Raw genomic sequence first — 19,184 nt, 5'->3', positions numbered from 1 at the left:
ACGGGACCTAAGTGATAGTTTCCTTTCATATTTCATCGAATTATTACACGCAAGAACTTTTTGTTAGATTATCGATTATTGTTAGTCGTACGATACTAGATTTTTTGCTTTCGTTACATGTTGCGGACTGCCCAGTGTTATCTTTCTGAAAATTTCAAGCAAGCTGCTAATCTTTGCATTACTTTGAAAACTTTCCCGGATCTGGCCGAATATATATGCATTTCTTTTAGAGTACTTAGTTTAAAAAACGGCATCATCTGCGAAAAGTCCGACGTTAGAGTCAATAATGTCTGCAAAATTACCAACAAGCATGAAAGCGTGAGTGCTAACACACTTCCCAGCGTTAGTCTACCATGGAGCTAACTGTTACGCAAGCGACCGAAGGAGAACCGTGTGAGTGATGAGAATAACGATGTGACGCCTATGTCTACAGCTTTCTTTCCAAACGAGATAGTCCTCCTAACAGATCTGATCGTATTCTGGCGAAATGTTGTGTGAAGGCCATAAAATAAGATAATGTCCCTTTTTTGGTTTGTAAATGATGAGTTAAGTTCGGGTAAAGTCTGTCATAGACAGGAGAACCAGTCCACCGACTCCTTCGCCGAGTTGTCTGATCCGACCCGTTCGCCTTAGTGTGGGCAATGGTTTCGCGATCGGATCTATGGTCGGGCACGACCGGCGGACCTCTAACTCTGTGGTTGTGAAACTTATTTGCTCAAGAGATAATATTGCTGCTTTGGGGCGGTACCTCGGGTCGCAAATGTAGCGATCTTCTTAGTAATTGGTTACCTACATAAATTAGCATGTTCTGAGCCCCAATAGACTAGCTATAGTAAGGATACGGTAAATTGACAGCCTGTCCCCAAGCACTGATGGTTAAAAGTCGGCACCATTTGCAACACTTCGTGTGACTGTTCTGTTTAAAAACGATGCCGCACTCAGCGGCCCCAAACTTTCAGCGCTGTTATTGCCTGATGTAGTGTTTTTGCGTCATCTGTGTCAGTGAATGATTAATTGAGTAACACTTTGACTGCTTGCCATGTAAACCTAACCGTTTCTTAGAATGCCCACCATTTTTAATGTTTCTCAACATTTCTTTTTATCGAGAACACTAATCACAGTTCAAGACGATGATGATGATGTTTGGTGTGTGCAGCGCTCAACTGCGCGGTCATCGGCGGCCGTACAAAGTCCTAGTTTTTTCACAGTCCATCTTTTTCACAGTCCAATCTAGCCGCAGTCATGAATGATGAGGATGATGATGAAATGATGAGGACAACACAAACACCCAGCCTCGGGCAGAGAAAATCTCCAACCCGGCCGGGGATCGAATCCGGGACCCCGTGATCCAGAGGCACCAACACTAGCCGCTAGACCACAACCTGCGGACATTTCACTGCGATACTAACCATACTGAAAGCTTGAAACTGCCTCTTTTGTATTATATATATATATATATATATATATATATATATATATATATATATATATATATATATATCAATTATTACACATTTCTTTCAAGTAGTATAATGGTTTGGGATATAGATTTTGCAACCATGCTTCTTGCAGCTTTTCCCAATAAAATAGAGTCATGGTTCAGAAAATGATGAAACATTAGAAGAGAGCGTAATGTTTCAACGAACCTTTTGCAAAATGAAAACTAGAAATTCACTCTTTAAGTTTGACACAGTTCTTGTTGCACAAGTAACGATCATCAGCTGAATTGTCGATATCGTCATCCTCATTGTCATTGTCAACAAAATCTTGCTCCAATTTACGCAAAATTGGTTCCTCCATATGTACTGAACGAACAGCTGCCTCCCTCCGGCAGACATCACGCACATCCACGCCCCAGGCAGGATTCGAACCTGCGGCCCTAGCAGTCGCGCGGTTCCAGACTGAAGCGCCTAGAACCGCTGTTTATAACAGTATTTAAATGCATTATGCAATATGATATAATATGAAAAATGTTTACCAAAAGTGTTGAGTGCCATTTTTTTCTACTCACTGCGTTGTGTTACAACATGCTTAAATTAATTCTATTTACCTTGCTGTAAGAAATGTGCATTATTTGAAGATGACTCACTCTGTAATGCACATTCAAGATTTCACGTGTTTGTAACAGTGTTGAAATGCATTACGCAATAAGAGACGCGGTCACAGATATTTATCAAATGTTCTGAAAGTCAGTTCGTTCTATGCATTGCGTTGTATTACAACAGTCTTAATATAATATCATATGCCTTCCTACAAATATGTACCATACTTGAAGACGGCAGTCTCGATATTGCGCATTCATGTATCCGTACTATTTTCCGTTGAGGTTTATACATAACAAATGGTCGGCACCAGGCACTGTACTTGTTCTCTGGCAACGAGAAATCTTTATTTATGGTTGACATGATATGTTTGCTTAATAAAACGAACTGTTATTCTGTATACAAAGAAGTACGCAAAAACACTAATTACCTCACTGTCATATATATGAAAAGCATTATCGATATTTCATGATAATCCATGTTTTATAGTAAAGGTACTGAGAACAATGAAGACAACAGAAATAGATTTTGATCATCTTTTTTCTCTGGTTCGAATCTCCGTACGAAATAGACGTGGGTGGAGAGGTATGTAACATGTGGCGCATGTATCGTAAATATATATTGTTACTGACAACCAAACCACTTGTGTCAGTAGCATTAGCATCCCTACATCTATGAAAAATTAATTTTTCTCATAGATTAATAACCTGCGGTAAATTGCGATCTGTAATTAGTTGACTTGGCCGCCATTTGCAAGACGGCAGATTCTTTTTCAGGTTACTTGAATATGATGTGGCGCAGAGCAAATAAGGAATGGGTAACAATTAATTTCTTGAATAAACAGATGAAAGTCAAGCTAATTTCATTCATTTTACAAAGAGTAGTATCGATATCAAAACAGATTCGTGTGGTTGTCGATTTACGCTTGTCTCTTGTTCAAGTGACGAGATTTTTCACAGTTACGGAAATGCTCAGCTTCGAATTAATAGTAAGTGAACCACGCAGGTGTTCCTTCACGCGAACCTACGAAAGTGTAAATTATTGTTCATGCTAAGAGTCAGTCCATTATAAAACTAAGACATTTCTAAAAATAAACTTAAAAGGTTCTTCATACCAATCTGTACCTAATTTATTTTTCGTCTGTATATACACTCCAGAGTGATTTATTTCAAAAAATATTCAAATGGGTATGAAATCTTATGGGACTTAATTGCTAAGGTCATCAGTCCCTAAGCTTACACACTACTTAACCTAAATTATCCTAAGGACAAACACACACACCCATACCCGAAGGAGAACTCGAACCTCCGCCGTGACGAGCCGCGTAGTCCGTGACTGCAGCGCCTTAGGCCGCTCGGGTAATCCCGCGCCGCAGTCGTTTATTTATCGAGTTCTTGACTATAGTAAGTCTTAACAATATCAAAAACAAGAATACTTGTCTATGGAATGAAGTTGTAGTGAATATGTTGTGTGTAGCGACATGTGATCTTACGATGTATTATTAACAACACAAGTATAATCGCACTTATTGTTCCGCATTAGGGAGGACGACGGTTCAATCCCGCGTCCGGCCATCCTGATTTAGGTTTTCCGTGATTTCCCTAAATCCCTCCAGGCAAATGCCGGGATGGTTCCTTTGAAAGGGCACGGCCGACTTCCTTCCTCGTCCTTCACTAATCCGATGAGACCGATGACCTTGCAGTTTGGTCTCTTCCCCCAATCAACCCAACCCCAACTTTTTATTCAGTGACTCGTACACACATACGCGATACATACTCGTACACACACACACACACATATAAACATGAAAAAAATCACTGCATCACATACGCCTATGAGATGTACTGGAAGGCCGGCCGGAGTGGCCGAGCGGCTCTAGGCGTTACAGTTTGGAACCGCGCCACCGCTACGGTCGCAGGTTCGAATCCTGCCTCGGGCATGGATGTGTGTGATGTCCTTAGGTTAGTTAGGTATAAGTAGTTCTAAGTTCTAGGGGACTGATGACCTCAGAAGTTAAGTCCCATAGTGCTAAGAGCCATTTGAATCATTTGTACTGGAAGGCAAACAAGGAAACATTCACCCTCTCACATCCCCTAACGCCGCAGTGGCCGCGCTATTCACCTCTCTTCTTTACTTACCTTACGGATGAATTCACCAATATCAATTAAAATTAGTGACGCGTTAAGTAGTATTATCTCTGCGACTACTGTTGTTTGTTACTGAACAGAAAAACTAAGCTTTTAAGAAGCTCTTAACGTTAATTTACGTTCTTGGATTCGGCTGTTAGTTGCTTGATCCACGTTACTATAGAACACGGCTGAGACCTGCGGGCCGCACGAACGCCTGATGGCCGCTGTTTGACGACCGCTGCCTTGTGTAGCCCACAATCCGTCAGCGCAGGCAGGTAGGTTCCACCAAGCAGTTGCCGGTGTCCATACACACAGTCACACGGGTCGGAATGGATTCGGCGGACCAGTCGGGCACTAATGGGCGCCTTAAGATGCATCTTTACCAAATGCCGTACGGTTGTAGGATGTCGTACCTCGGCCAGATCAACAGAATTGCGTAGGCCCTGTGTACTGCACAGAAGTATCAAACCGCTAACAACAGCCGAGCAAGTTCTTATTGCAGAACATTGCCTCTGTACAGCCATGCAATTATTTTAGTATCTAGGTACCCAATGGAACACAAGAACACAAAGATTCTTTCTTGCACTTGCAGTTACTGGGATACTGTTAGTAAGGTAGCTGTTCAGATTAATGCAAATATCCTTGTAAATAGATGCGGAGATCTTTTGCGCTAATTCTGCACGGAATCCGCCTCTGACTGTCTCTCTCTCTCTGGCCGAACGACAGGAAGACAGTGTTAGAGTGTTAGTACTACCTGCTTACCCGTAACTTAATATTTCTCTTTCGGTAATGTCTTTTTTAGCTTGGAGCGCTACTTGTATATATTGTGTGGTGCCTTCCTGCGTACGCCTCTTGTTTCTGGTCGACGTAGTCTAGCCGACAGAGGGTTTAAGTTGCCATGCAGAGCGATCTTTTGTTTCATTTCTCACTTTAAAATGATGGGTCGGTCGTTCACCTGTCGAAATAGCGGTTGTTCAGGACGTACTCGTTTGCATTCCCGCTGGTTATTTGTACTAATTACTTCAGCACAGCCAGTGGCGGAGATATTAATTTATGCATACAAACTTGCACACATAACCGTACACACACATACACACACACACACACGAAACGAGGGACTCAGGTAGGAACATACACTCATAGCAGAATAATTTAGCAAGTCATACAGACAGTGAACATGGTATTTTTCGTATTAACACATTTCACTCTCTTGGTTACGTGGTACTATGAAGAGTATAGTTTTCAGGTTATCCCCAAATCTTTCCTGAAATGAGTTCCGTATACAGGGTGAGTCACCTAACGTTAGCGCTGTATATATTTCGTAAAGCACATCAAATACTGACGAACCGATTCCACAGACCGAACGTGAGGAGAGGGACTAGTGTAACTGTTTAATACAAACCATACAAAAATGCACGGAAGTATGTTTTTAACACAAACCTACGTTTTTTTAAATGGAACCACGTTAGTTTTGTTAGCACATCTGAACATATAAACAAATACGTAATCAGTGCCGTTTGTTGCATTATAAAACGTTAATTACATCCGGAGATATTGTAACCTAAAGTTGACGCTTGAAACCTCCGACGTTCAATTGCATGTTGTAACAAACACGGGCCACGGTCGGCGAGCAGCATCTGCAGGGACATGTTTACGATGACGACCGTGTTTACGAGTGTGGCTGTAGTACACTGTTGTGGTTTGGTCTAGCTGTCGCAGTGTCCGCATGTAGCGCTTGCTGCTATTGTTATTCTGCATTCGTCTCCGCACGCAGACCAACTGTAGTACACCGTGTTAGCAGACGTCTGTGATAGTGTAGTGTTGTAGGAACTGTAACCATGGTGTATTCGAACTCTGAAAAGGCGGAGATGATACTCATCTATGGCGAGTGTCGACGAAATGCAGCTGAAGCCTGCAGGGTGTATGCAGAACGGTACCCGGACAGAGAGCATCCAACGTGCTGCACATTGCAAAACATCTACCGCCAACTGTATGTAACAGGTATGGTCGTAGCACGCAAACGGGTCCGTAACAGGCCCGTCACAGGAGAAGCGGGTGCAGTTGGTGTGTTAGCTGCTGTTGCCATGAACCCACACATGAGTACACGGGACATTGCGAGAGCCGGTGGACTGAGTCAAAGTAGTGTCATGCGCATACTGCATCGTCACCGCTTTCACCCGTTTCATGTGTCGCTACATCAGCAATTACGTGGTGATGTCTTTAATCATCGAGTGAAATTCTGTCAAAGGGCATTAACAGAGAATGCGTTGCAGTTCTACCTGTTTACCGATGAAGCGGCTTTCACAGACCACGGGGCGGTGAATCTACGGAACATGCATTACTGGTCCGTGGACAATCCTCGCTGGCTCAGACAGGTAGAGCGACAGCGACCGTGGACTGCAAATGTATGGTGCGGAATCATTGGCGACCACCTCATTGGTCCTCACTTCATTGCAGGGGCCCAAACAGCTGCAACATACATCGCGTTTCTACAGAATGATCTGCCAACGTTACTAGGAAATGTCCCACTGGAAACGCGTCGGCGTATGTGGTATCAGCATGATGGTGCACCTGCACGTTCCGCAATTAACAGTAGGCTGACCCTTGACAGGATGTTCGACGGGCGTTTCATAGGACGTGGAGGACGCATAAATTGACCAGCCCGTTCTCCTGATCTTACACCTCTGGACTTCTTTCCGGGGGTACGTTAAAAGAGAATGTGTACCGTGACGTGCCTACAACCCCAGAGGATATGAAACAACGTATTGTGGCACCCTGCGGCGACATTACACCAGATGTACTGCGGCGTGTACGACATTCATTACGCCAGAGATTGCAATTGTGTGCAGCAAATGATGGCCACCACATTGAACATCTATTGACCTGACATGTCGGGACACACTCTATTCCACTCCGTAATTGAAAACGGAAACCACGTGTGTGCGTGTACCTCACCCCTCATGGTAATGTACATTTGCGTCAGTGAAAAAGACCAATAAAAAGGTGTTAGCATGTGGACGTAATGTGCTGTTCCAGTCTCTTCTGTACCTAAGGTCCATCACCGTTCCCTTTGGACCCCTACGTAATTCGGTGCTCTCCGATACACACGATCGAACAGCGGAGGAGTGGTACTCGAGCGTGAACTTTAGGTTACAATATCTCCGGATGTAACTAACATTTTACAATGCAACAAACGGCCCTGATTACGTATTTGTTTATATGTTCAGATGTGCTAACAAAACTAACGGGGTTCCATTTAAAAAAACGTAGGTTTGTGTTAAAAAACATACTTCCGTGCATTTTTTTATGGTTTGTATTAACCAATTACACTAGCCTCTCTACTCACGTTTGGTCTGTGGAATCGATTCGTCAGTATTTGATGTGGTTTACGAAATATATCCAGCGGTAATGATAGGTGACTCACCCTGTATACGATCGAAAGAATGTAGTCCATATACACGAAGCATCCCCGTTCTGAACTTACGTCATACTTCTCTCGGGTAAAATGCAACCAACTCCACCGACATGGGTTTGACGGAAGGCGCAAAAGTAATATATTTATGTTATTGTCACTTGATTTGCGGCTAACGGTAGCAACTTGACAGAGGGGGGGGGGGGGGGGGGGGGGCAATATAGCCCTGTGAACTAAATCAACATTAAAATGTACCACCGACATATATTCAGAATAACGATATGTTTATATCCAATGAAAATCTTACTTAAGTCATGACTGCCTGTGAACAACTCTCATGTAACACGAAAACCTTATGAGCAGCAATAGAAACCGTTACTCGAACTTTGAATCAATCTGTGGAACCTCCAGAGATGCCAATGATAGTAATCTATTGCTCATCAAGCAATAATTGCATAATCACCCTGTTGAAACTAGGGAAAACCCTTCAATCAACCTGAAAGCTATACACCAACAGCGCTACTCAAATGTGCTTATAAGCTTTTTGGACGCCTCTTACGTAACAGTACCTTGGATTCCATCACAGGACAGCTTTCACCAGAACAAGCGGAATTAAGACCAGCCGAAGCTGCTGTGACAACGGTACTAAAGTCGTATATAGAAGCAGATTTTGAATAGAAATTGAAAACATCGGTTGGTTGGGGTTGGGTTGTATGGGGGAAGAGACCAAACAGCGTGGTTATCGGTCTCGTCAGATTAGGGAAGTATGGGGAAGGAAGTCGACCGTGCCGTTCCAAAGGAACCATCCCGGCATTTGCCTGGAGCGATTTAGGGAAATCACGGAAAACCTAAATCAGGATGGCCGGACGCAGGATTGAACCGTCGTCCTCCCGATTACGAGTCCAGTGTGCTACCACTACATCGGTGGTATACCTGGACTTCGTATCAGTGTTAGATACAATCTGGGCGATGCCGTGAGGGGAGGGGGGGGGGGGGGGGCAGGAAGTCATCTATAAACTGCTGAGAGCTATGCCGTGTCTATAAACAGGTCACAGGACATGCTAACAAGGGAACCTCCCCATCGCACCCCCCTCACAATTACTTATAAGATGGCATAGTGGATAGACCTTGAAAAACTGAACACAGATCAATCGAGAAAACAGGAAGAAGTTGTGTGGAACTATGAAAAAATAAGGAAAATATACAAACTGAATAGCCCGTGCGCAAGATAGGCAACATCAAGGATAATGTGAACTCGGGAGCGCCGTGGTCCCGTGGGTAGCGTGAGCAGCTGCGAAACGGAAGGTCCTGGGTTCAAGTCTTCTCTCGATTGTAAATTTTACTTTCTTTATTTTCGCAAAGTTATGATTTGTCCGTTCGTTCATTGACGTCTCTCTTCAGTGTAATAAGTTTAGTGTCTGTGTTTTGCGACCGCACCGCAGTACTGTGCGATTAGTAGACGAAAGGACGTGCCTCTCCAACGGGAACCGAAAACATTTGATCGCAAGGTCATAGGTCAACCGGTTCCTCCACAGGAAAACACGTCTGATATATTCTATACGACACTGGTGACGGCATGTGCGTCACACGACAGGAATATGTTGTCGACCCACCTAACTTATACACTTCGCGAATGGGTAAAAAGATTCTTCTACCTTGCCCGATTTAGGTTTTCTTGTGGATGTGATAGTCACTCCCAAAAATGTGATGAAAACATAAGAGTTTGTCATGTAAACCTAAAATAAAAAATTGAAGTTTTCACTCGAGGGAAGGCTTGAACGAAGGACCTTCCGTTCCGCAGCTGCTCAAGCAAACCACGGGACCACGGCGTTCCTCTGTTCACATTTGCCTAGATATTGCCTATCTTGCGCATGGACTACTCGGCTTGTATATTTTGCTTATTTTTTCATAGTTCCACACAACTTCTTCCTGTTTTCTCGATCGATCTGTGTTCAGTTTTTCAAGGCCTATCCACTGTGCCAACTTATAACTAAATCTGAGGGGGGTGAGATGGGGAGGTTCCCTTGTTTCGCGTCATACTTGTTAGAAATTTGCGCAAGAGTAAGCGAAAACCACAAGTCTCAGCTTTGGCACGTTCCTCCTGTTCAACCGATCTCCCAGCCACGGAGGTAAAAAAAGTTCAGTTTTTTCTCGAGTACCCATACCTAAGTATTCAAGGCTGCCGGACCTGCCCCGCAAGGGGCCTCCCGGCCAATGACGCCTAACGCTCATTTCCATTTACCTACATATTTGTATTGGGTGTTATGTTAGTCATTACCTCTAGAGATACGTAGAAAAGATGCTCTCTGCGATAATTCAGAAAAATAATTAATGAATCAAGCCTAACAGACCACGAAGATACCCCACAATTAAACCGTAGATGCCTTAAGTCTTGAAACCAGTCGCTATGTGTGGCTGGACTAAACTCCAAAACTACACTCCTGGAAATGGAAAAAAGAACACATTGACACCGGTGTGTCAGACCCACCATACTTGCTCCGGACACTGCGAGAAGGCTGTACAAGCAATGATCACACGCACGGCACAGCGGACACACCAGGAACCGCGGTGTTGGCCGTCGAATGGCGCTAGCTGCGCAGCATTTGTGCACCGCCGCCGTCAGTTTCAGCCAGTTTGCCGTGGCATACGGAGCTCCATCGCAGTCTTTAACACTGGTAGCATGCCGCGACAGCGTGGACGTGAACTGTATGTGCAGTTGACGGACTTTGAGCGAGGGCGTATAGTGGGCATGCGGGAGGCCGGGTGGACGTACCGCCGAATTGCTCAACACGTGGGGCGTGAGGTCTCCACAGTACATCGATTTTGTCGCCAGTGGTCGGCGGAAGGTGCACGTGCCCGTCGACCTGGGACCGGACCGCAGCGACGCGCGGATGCACGCCAAGACCGTAGGATCCTACGCAGTGCCGTAGGGGACCGCACCGCCACTTCCCAGCAAATTAGGGACACTGTTGCTCCTGGGGTAACGGTGAGGACCATTCGCAACCGTCTCCATGAAGCTGGGCTACGGTCCCGCACACCGTTAGGCCGTCTTCCGCTCACGCCCCAACATCGTGCAGCCCGCCTCCAGTGGTGTCGCGACAGGCGTGAATGGAGGGACGAATGGAGACGTGTCGTCTTCAGCGATGAGAGTCGCTTCTGCCATGGTGCCAATGATGGTCGTATGCGTGTTTGGCGCCGTGCAGGTGAGCGCCACAATCAGGACTGCATACGACCGAGGCACACAGGGCCAACACCCGACATCATGGTGTGGGGAGCGATCTCCTACACTGGCCGTACACCACTGGTGATCGTCGAGGGGACACTGAATAGTGCACGGTACATCCAAACCGTCATCGAACCCATCGTTCTACCATTCGTAGACCGGCAAGGGAACTTGCTGTTCCAACAGGACAATGCACGTCCGCATGTATCCCGTGCCACCCAACGTGCTCTAGAAGGTGTAAGTCAACTACCCTGGCCAGCAAGATCTCCGGATCTGTCCCCCATTGAGCATGTTTGGGACTGGATGAAGCGTCGTCTCACGCGGTCTGCACGTCCAGCACGAACGCTGGTCCAATTGAGGCGCCAGGTGGAAATGGCATGGCAAGCCGTTCCACAGGACTACATCCAGCATCTCTACGATCGTCTCCATGGGAGAATAGCAGCCTGCATTGCTGCGAAAGGTGGATATACACCGTACTAGTGCCGACATTGTGCATGCTCTGTTGCCTGTGTCTATGTGCCTGTGGTTCTGTCAGTGTGATCATGTGATGTATCTGACCCCAGGAATGTGTCAATAAAGTTTCCCCTTCCTGGGACAATGTATTCACGGTGTTCTTATTTCAATTTCCAGGAGTGTATAATTACAGAACAAGGGATCAAAGAACGCGTGATTGGAATCAGAAAACAAACGAACCGCAACAACATTGGTGCCGGAACTGCAACCACAACATTCCGTGAACTGAATCAAACCGAAGACATAACCGAGCGAGGTGGCGCAGTGATTAGCATACTGGACTCGCATTCGGGAGGACGATGGTTCAGTCCCGCGTCCGGCCATCCGTGATTTCCCTAAATCGCCTCAGGCAAATGCCGGGATGGTTCCTTTGAAAGGGCACGGTCGACTTCCTTCCCCATCCTTCCCTATCCGATGAGACCGATGACCTCGCAGTTTCGTCTCCTCCCCACAAATCAACCCCAACCCCAACCGAAGATAACTACTGCACTATACTGGGTGCGAACTGGGCATGCCAGGTGCGCAGATTCACGACATTAATAGGTTAAGTAACATCTACGGACTGTAACTGTGGTGCACCGGGACAGTCGATCCAGCACTTTCGCATCGAATGTCCATTGCGCTCTTATAAAGAAACTGGACTCAGATCCTGGAGGTATACGCTTCGGCGCTGGAATGGGCTGAACGTAGTGAAGTTTACACAATTTCTTTTATGTCTACTTCGTCCGTGAAAAATTCATAGTTCTTTTATTCTTTTAGGTAGGTTTCTGTCTACTATCTCTGTACCACTGTTTATATGTAACGCTATCCTTAAATAAATAAACTGCATAATTCTCAAAGCAGCAGTAAAGTCAAAGCATCGCATCTTTTAGCTACATCGAGAACACATCTTCACTCTCCGGTTGAATGAGTCAGAAAAAATTAAACTAAAAATGTTCGAAGTCATGATCTTAGGAGCTTAAAATTGACCAATCAGCGATCACTGTTCACTCGAAAAACGAGCACTAATTTAATCAAACCGGTAATTCTACGATGACTACGAGCGACAAGAGAGTAATATTTTCATTTATTACAGTCTGTATTCACTCAAGCATTATAAACCGTTTAACACTGCCTGTAACTTCCTACACAAACGCAGATCTTTCATGAGCGTTCATTTAGTCACCGCGTATGGTTCAAATGGTTCAAATGGCTCTGAACATTATGCGACTTAACTTCTGAGGTCATCAGTCGCCTAGAACTTAGAACTAATTAAACCTAACTAACCTAAGGACATCACACACATACATGCCCGAGGTAGGATTCGAACCTGCGACCGTAGCGGACGCTCGGTTCCAGACTGTAGCGCCTAGAACCGCACGGCCACTCCGGCCGGCACCGCGTATGTGGGAGGGAGAGAGGACTATGACGCTATTGCCAAAATGGAAATGATCGTGTTCACCCAGAAGACACAAAAACATCTGGTGAGCACTGCTGGTAACAACGTCTTCCAGAGTGACACAGTGCTCCCTGGTTACTTTATATTTTCTCGAGGTGGCAGGTACTTACATGTGGTGCCTCACTTCATACATCGGTAAACTGCATCAGCTACGATAGAGGTATAACACTGAAAATTTCATTTTCACTTTGTTTCATTCTATTCATGCTTACAAATTGATATCCTGAAACCAGTTCTGCCCACAAATTACGTGAACTTGCATATAATAGAGACCAGACACACGCAGGCAGGCCAATGAAATAAGAATATGTAAAGAGAATAAAACACTCGCTCTGCTTTTACTTTATGTTGGTGGGTTCACTTATATCATACAAGGCGTCTAAGAAGTCTGTATATTTTAAGATTCTTTCGTTCGTAGTGAAGGCAAAAGCTGCTTTATCTAACTTGGATCTAAAATATTTTAAATACTGACAGTGTAATAAAATACATTATTTTCTATGCGAGCTATTATTAAATGAAATGATTTAAACTGCTTTGTGGCTGCTCCTGTCGAAAAAGACGTAAAATATTTAGTAATACAGTGGAACCTCGCACAGCGAGCTTAATTCGTTCCGGAATCTTACTCGTAGTGCGAAACACTCGTTAAGCGAAACAATTTATCCCGTATAAATTAATGTAAAATACGATAATGCATTCCATGCAGAAAAAGTACTAAAAGTTTTATTTTACTCTTGCCACTTATTGAAAGAAAATTATACACACAGTAATATGTACATTATTATCCACGATACGTAATATCTTCTTCTTTACAGGGAAGCTATCTAATTTGCTTCTGCCGACGCTTCAATACTTGGCGAAAATGCGACACAGCACTATAGTCAAATTTGTAGCGCACGTAGCCACTGCTTTATTGAGGTAATGATTTTCAGTGTACTGTGCAACCGATTCCCATGCTTTCAGTATTGCTCTTACTGCTCCAGAAGATTACGGCTTTGCTGTTACGGTCCACTTCCTCGGAAGAACTCCTCTCCACAACTTCCAGCTGCGAAACACCATGTAACTCAGCTCTTCGGTGGTTATTTCTTGGCTGTGATCTTCCACAAGCTCAACGATATCATTGTTATCCACTTCTAATCCCATGTCCTTGGGCCAAGGATACAATCTCATTGACTGGTGGATGCACAGGTACTGACTGAAATGCCTTAGAGTCACATTCGGTAAAGCAATCCGGCCGAAGCTTCTTCCAAACAGAAGTGAGAGGTGTCTTGGTAGCCCCTTGTACGCCTTTTCGATCATCTTGCAGGTACCGATGTTGAAGTGGTACAGTATTTCCAAAACTCCCTGAGAGTGAGACTGATAGCTTCTGTCAACTCAAAGCAGTGCTCGAAGAGTGCTTTGGTGTAGAGCTTCTTAAAGTTAGAACTAATCTACTAATCCATATGCTGGAGTAATAAAGTGGTACTGGGAGGCAAAAATTGGGTCTTGACGAATTGAAATTCTTCAAGGAGGTGGTCTTGTAGGGCCGGAGAAAGGGCAGGAGCGTTGGCCATAACAAGCAAGACATGTAGTGGCAGATTCATCTGAAGCAAATATTTTTTCACCGAAGAACCTAACACTTCATTGACGCAATCACAAAAAAACACTTGCCACCCAAACCTTGTTGTTAGCCCTCCACATTACATTTAACCCTCTCTTCTGGACTTTACACTTCTTGGAGGCTCGTAGTGCTTCTGTATAATAAACAAGCAAAGGTTTAATTTTCGGATCGCCGCTTACATTGGTACAGAACAGCACTGTGAGACGGTCTCTCAATGGCTTGTCACCGGGCAGTGCATTCTCCCCTTCTGTTATAAAGGTACGCTTCGGCATCTTTTTCGAGAATAAAATCGTCTCGTCACAATTAAAAACCCTGTTGCGGCCGATAATTCTCAGAATCTACAAGCATCTTGAAGTTCCTGATGAAGTTCTCTGCTGCCTTTGTGTCGGAGAGGCTGCTTCGCCATGCCTCACAACGCTGTGGATGCCGGTTCTTTTCTTAAACTTCCCGAACCACCCACGGCTACCCTTCTTCGGCCGCTGATGATCCTGGCGTCTTTTTAACGAGGTCGGCGAAACTCATTTCTCGCCTTCTCAAAAATAATGTTCTCGTTAATAGCGTCGCCTTGCAATTTCTTTTCATTCATCCATATAAGGAGTAACCTTTCGACATCGTCCTGAATACGAAACCATTGTTTAGATACTCTTGTCACTACTTTTGAAGCATCTCTCTCCTTGATATTGTCCCTGCTCTTGCGAATATGGCAAATAGTTGATATTGACCGATCGTATGTGCTCGCTAAATCATCAACGCTCACACGACCTTCATGTTTTTCAGTGATTTTACTCTTCATTTGCAATTTCATTTTCTTTCTCTTATTGTCGTTTTCTTGCGACTTTATCTTCGGGGACATTTCTACGAAGGTTATTAAAATCTGCACGCAAAAAACACTGTGCGAACAGACGTTCAGAAAAATGTATGAACACAAGCTGCACTACGGTGGTAGCAGCAGAAAGAGCGCTTAACACAGACTGCAGTACGTACTGAAGACATTGTTCACATGCCGCTGCCGCCAACGACGGGTGCTGTCGTCGTTGAACGTTTCCCCTGCCGCCCACGAACGGCTGTTGACGTCACACTAAATCGTCGTCACTAGTTATGCGAAACATCGCTCGTTAAGCGAGTAATTTTTCTACAATTTGTTTCGCTCGTTATGCTAATTGCGCGCCATGGGAGGTGCTCGTTAAGAGAGGTTACGCTGTATTTGAAATTGCTGCGTAATGATGGTTGATTGTTGCACAACAGCGATGTTCTGTTTTCTGGCTGCCCGGCAGCTATAAACTGCTAGAAAGTGTTTAAATGTTCAAAACATCGGAAGATTACTTTCAATAATTACAAGCCTAACATTTCATACATGTATTAACAATTACATGACACACCTCCTCAACGTAAATGACCCTTTCTCTAAGAACAGAGAATACAAAAGTAAGACAGGCAGAAGACGTAGCGGCTATTAAGAACCTCTTGATATAACAAGATAATATATTATTATCTACAATTGCAGTTGTCAGGGATGTAGCTATATCATTCAGACTATGTATCTGATGAAAAATAATTACTGTACACTTCAGATATTTTAGTAATAAGCTATAAAAATCAGGCAGTCTTTAATGCCCGAATCTGGGCACTGAAGGCTATTTCAGTTTACCAGGAGTTGACTTAGAGATGAATCCATTTCGCTTTAACAGTAGAAAAATGGATTTATGATAGTATGCCAAGTCCATGGTCTTTAAAGTAACTACCATGAAATCAAGTAGTCCCTCCGCTGCAACAGCGTTGTTGCCAGTAAAGCACACAGGTTACTAAAACATTTAATATAATTTTATGGCCAATGCTCCTTGAACACCATAATGTGGGATAAATTAGCGAATGGAAGGTATAGTGGCATCAGACATCGTCAAGAAACAAGAATCATTTTGACGTAGTTTAATAATTCACTTATACTAGTTTACTTTTACAAAAGGCTATTAGTTTCTTTCAACATCACACATAAAAAATAGATATAGACGTTTGGGAAGCAACCTATCTCAACCACAGCTTCACTCGCGAGGTGAAACAAAGCTGCCGTCGTGCTACAGCGAAAAAGCCTCCCCCTGGTCTCAGCTAACGGCTTCCTTCCTCTGGGAGCCGTTACCCAGGTGCCTAGTCTGGTGCGAAGGCAGTTTATCCTCAGCTGTCTCTCACCGCCACCCTTGCTGATCCCCCATCCAGCATTTTTCTTCTTTTTGTCTCCTCCCTTTTGCCTCTAATGACTCGAAAAGCCGTATCCCTGTTTTTGCGTGAATCCGTCGTCGAAACTGCTAGCATTAAAAGCATTAGAGCGAGCTCCCGATTAACCGAGGAACTGTAAGCAGAAATTAATGGAATCCGTACAGACTACGCAGATAAATTAGCTTTTACATCTACAGGGTGTTACAAAAAGGTACGGCCAAACTTTCAGGAAACATTCCTCACACACAAATAAAGAAAAGATGTTATGTGGACATGTGTCCGGAATCGCTTAATTTCCATGTTAGAGCTCATTTTAGTTTCGTCCACCTACGCTCAATGGAGCACGTTATCATGATTTCATACGGGATACTCTACCTGTGCTGCTAGAACATGTGCCTTTACAAGTACGACACAACATGTGGTTCATGTACGATGGAGCTCTTGCACATTTCAGTCGAAGTGTTCGTACGCTTCTCAACAACAGATTCGGTGAGCGATGGATTGGTAGAGGCGGACCAATTCCATGGCCTCCACGCTCTTCTGACCTCAACCCTCTTGACTTTCATTTATGGGGGCATTTGAAAGCTCTTGTCTCCGCAACCCCGGTACCAAATGTAGAGACTCTTCGTGCTCGTATTGTGGACGGCTGTGATACAATACGCCATTCTCCAGGGCTGCATCAGCGCATCAGGGATTCCATGCGACGGAGGGTGGATGCATGTATCCTCGCTAACGGAGGACATTTTGAACATTTCCTGTGACAAAGTGTTTCAAGTCACGCTGGTACGTTCTGTTGCTGTGTGTTTCCATTCCATGATTAATGTGATTTGAAGAGAAGTAATAAAATGAGCTCTAACATGGAAAGTAAGCATTTCCGGACACATGTCCACATAACATATTTTCTTTCTTTGTGCGTGAGGAACGTTTCCTGAAAGTTTGGCCGTACTTTTTTGTAACACCCTGTATATCTATAATTAGGGAGCCACATTACGGTGTGTGGCGGACAGTACCTCCGGCACCACTACCAGTTCCCATCTTCCCTCATCTATTCACCAATGACCACGGAAATAACGCCGATAAACCAGCGTACGATCTCTAATATTTCTGATTTTCTAATCGTGATCACTTTACGAGACGTATGAGGGACAAAGTAATATATTACTCAAAAGAATTAGGGGAACATTACTTTGGATGTCTGCCATACTCCATTCAGCAATGATTGAGGACTGGATATGTCACCGAATTACATTTTCTACATCTACATCTACACTATGTGATCAAAAGTATCCGGACACCTGGTTGAAAATACTTATATGTTTGTGGCGCTCTCCAACGGTAATGCTGTAATTGAATACGGTGTTATCCCAGATGCTGGAAGGTTTCTTGGGGAATGGCTGCCCATTCCTCACGGAGTGCTGCACTGAGGAGACTTATCGATGTCGGTCGGTGAGGCCTGGCACGAAGTCGCCGTTCCAAAACATCCCTGAGACATTCTGTAGGATTCAGGTCAGGAATCTGTGCAGGCCAGTCCATTACAGGGATGTTATTGTCGTGTAACCACTCCGTCACAGACCGTAAATTATGAACAGGTGATCGATCGTTTTGAAAGATGCAGTGGCCATTCCCAAATTCCTCTTGAAGAGTGGGAAGCAAGAAGGTGCTTAAAACATCAATGTAGGCCTGTGCTGTGATAGTGTCACGGAAAACAACAGGGGGTGCAAATCCCCTCCATGAAAAACATGACCACCCCGTAATACCACCGAATTTTACTGTTGGCACTACACACCTTGGCAGATGATGGTGACTGGGCATTCGTCATATCCACACCCTGCTATCGGATCGCCACATTGTAAACCGTGATTCGTTACTCCACACAACGTTTTTCCACTTTTCAGTCATCCAATGTTTAAGGTCCTTACACCAAACGAGGCGTCGTTTGGCATTTACCGGCGTGATGTGTGGCTTATGAACAGCCGCTCAACCATGAAATCGATGTTTTCTCATCTCCTCCCTCACTGTCACTGTAGTTGCAGTGGATCCTGACCCAAACTGGGAATTCCTGTGTGACGGTCTGGTTAGATGACTGCCTATTACACATTACGACCCTCTTCAACTCTCGGGGTCTCTTACAGTCAACAGACGAGGTCTGCCTGTACGCTTTTGTGCTTTACGTGTCTCTTCACGTTTCCATTTCACTATCATATTGGAAAAAGTGGACTTGGGGACGTTTAGGAGTTTGGAAATCTCGCGGAGCACCCCATTTGGCTCTCTCACGATTTCTAATGACTACTGAGGTCGCTGATATGGAACACCCGGCAGTAGGGGCCAGCAGAATGCACCTAATATGGAAAACGTATGTTTTTGGCGGTGTCCGCATACTTTTGATCACATAGTGTTTATAGATACTCTGAAAACCAAATTTAAGTGCCTGGCAGAGGGTTCATCGAACCACCTTCACAATTATCTATTATTCCAATCTCGTGTAGGGCGTGGAAAGAACGGACACCTTTACCTTTCCGTATGAGCTCTGATTCCCCTTATTTTATCATGGTGATCGTTTCTCCCTATGTAAGTCGGCGCGAACAAAATATTTTCACATTCGGAGGAGAAAGTGGGTGA

Source organism: Schistocerca serialis, chromosome 9, assembly GCF_023864345.2.
Source record: "Schistocerca serialis cubense isolate TAMUIC-IGC-003099 chromosome 9, iqSchSeri2.2, whole genome shotgun sequence".
NCBI classification, from domain to species: domain Eukaryota; kingdom Metazoa; phylum Arthropoda; class Insecta; order Orthoptera; family Acrididae; genus Schistocerca; species Schistocerca serialis.
This window is presented reverse-complemented; position numbering follows the sequence as displayed.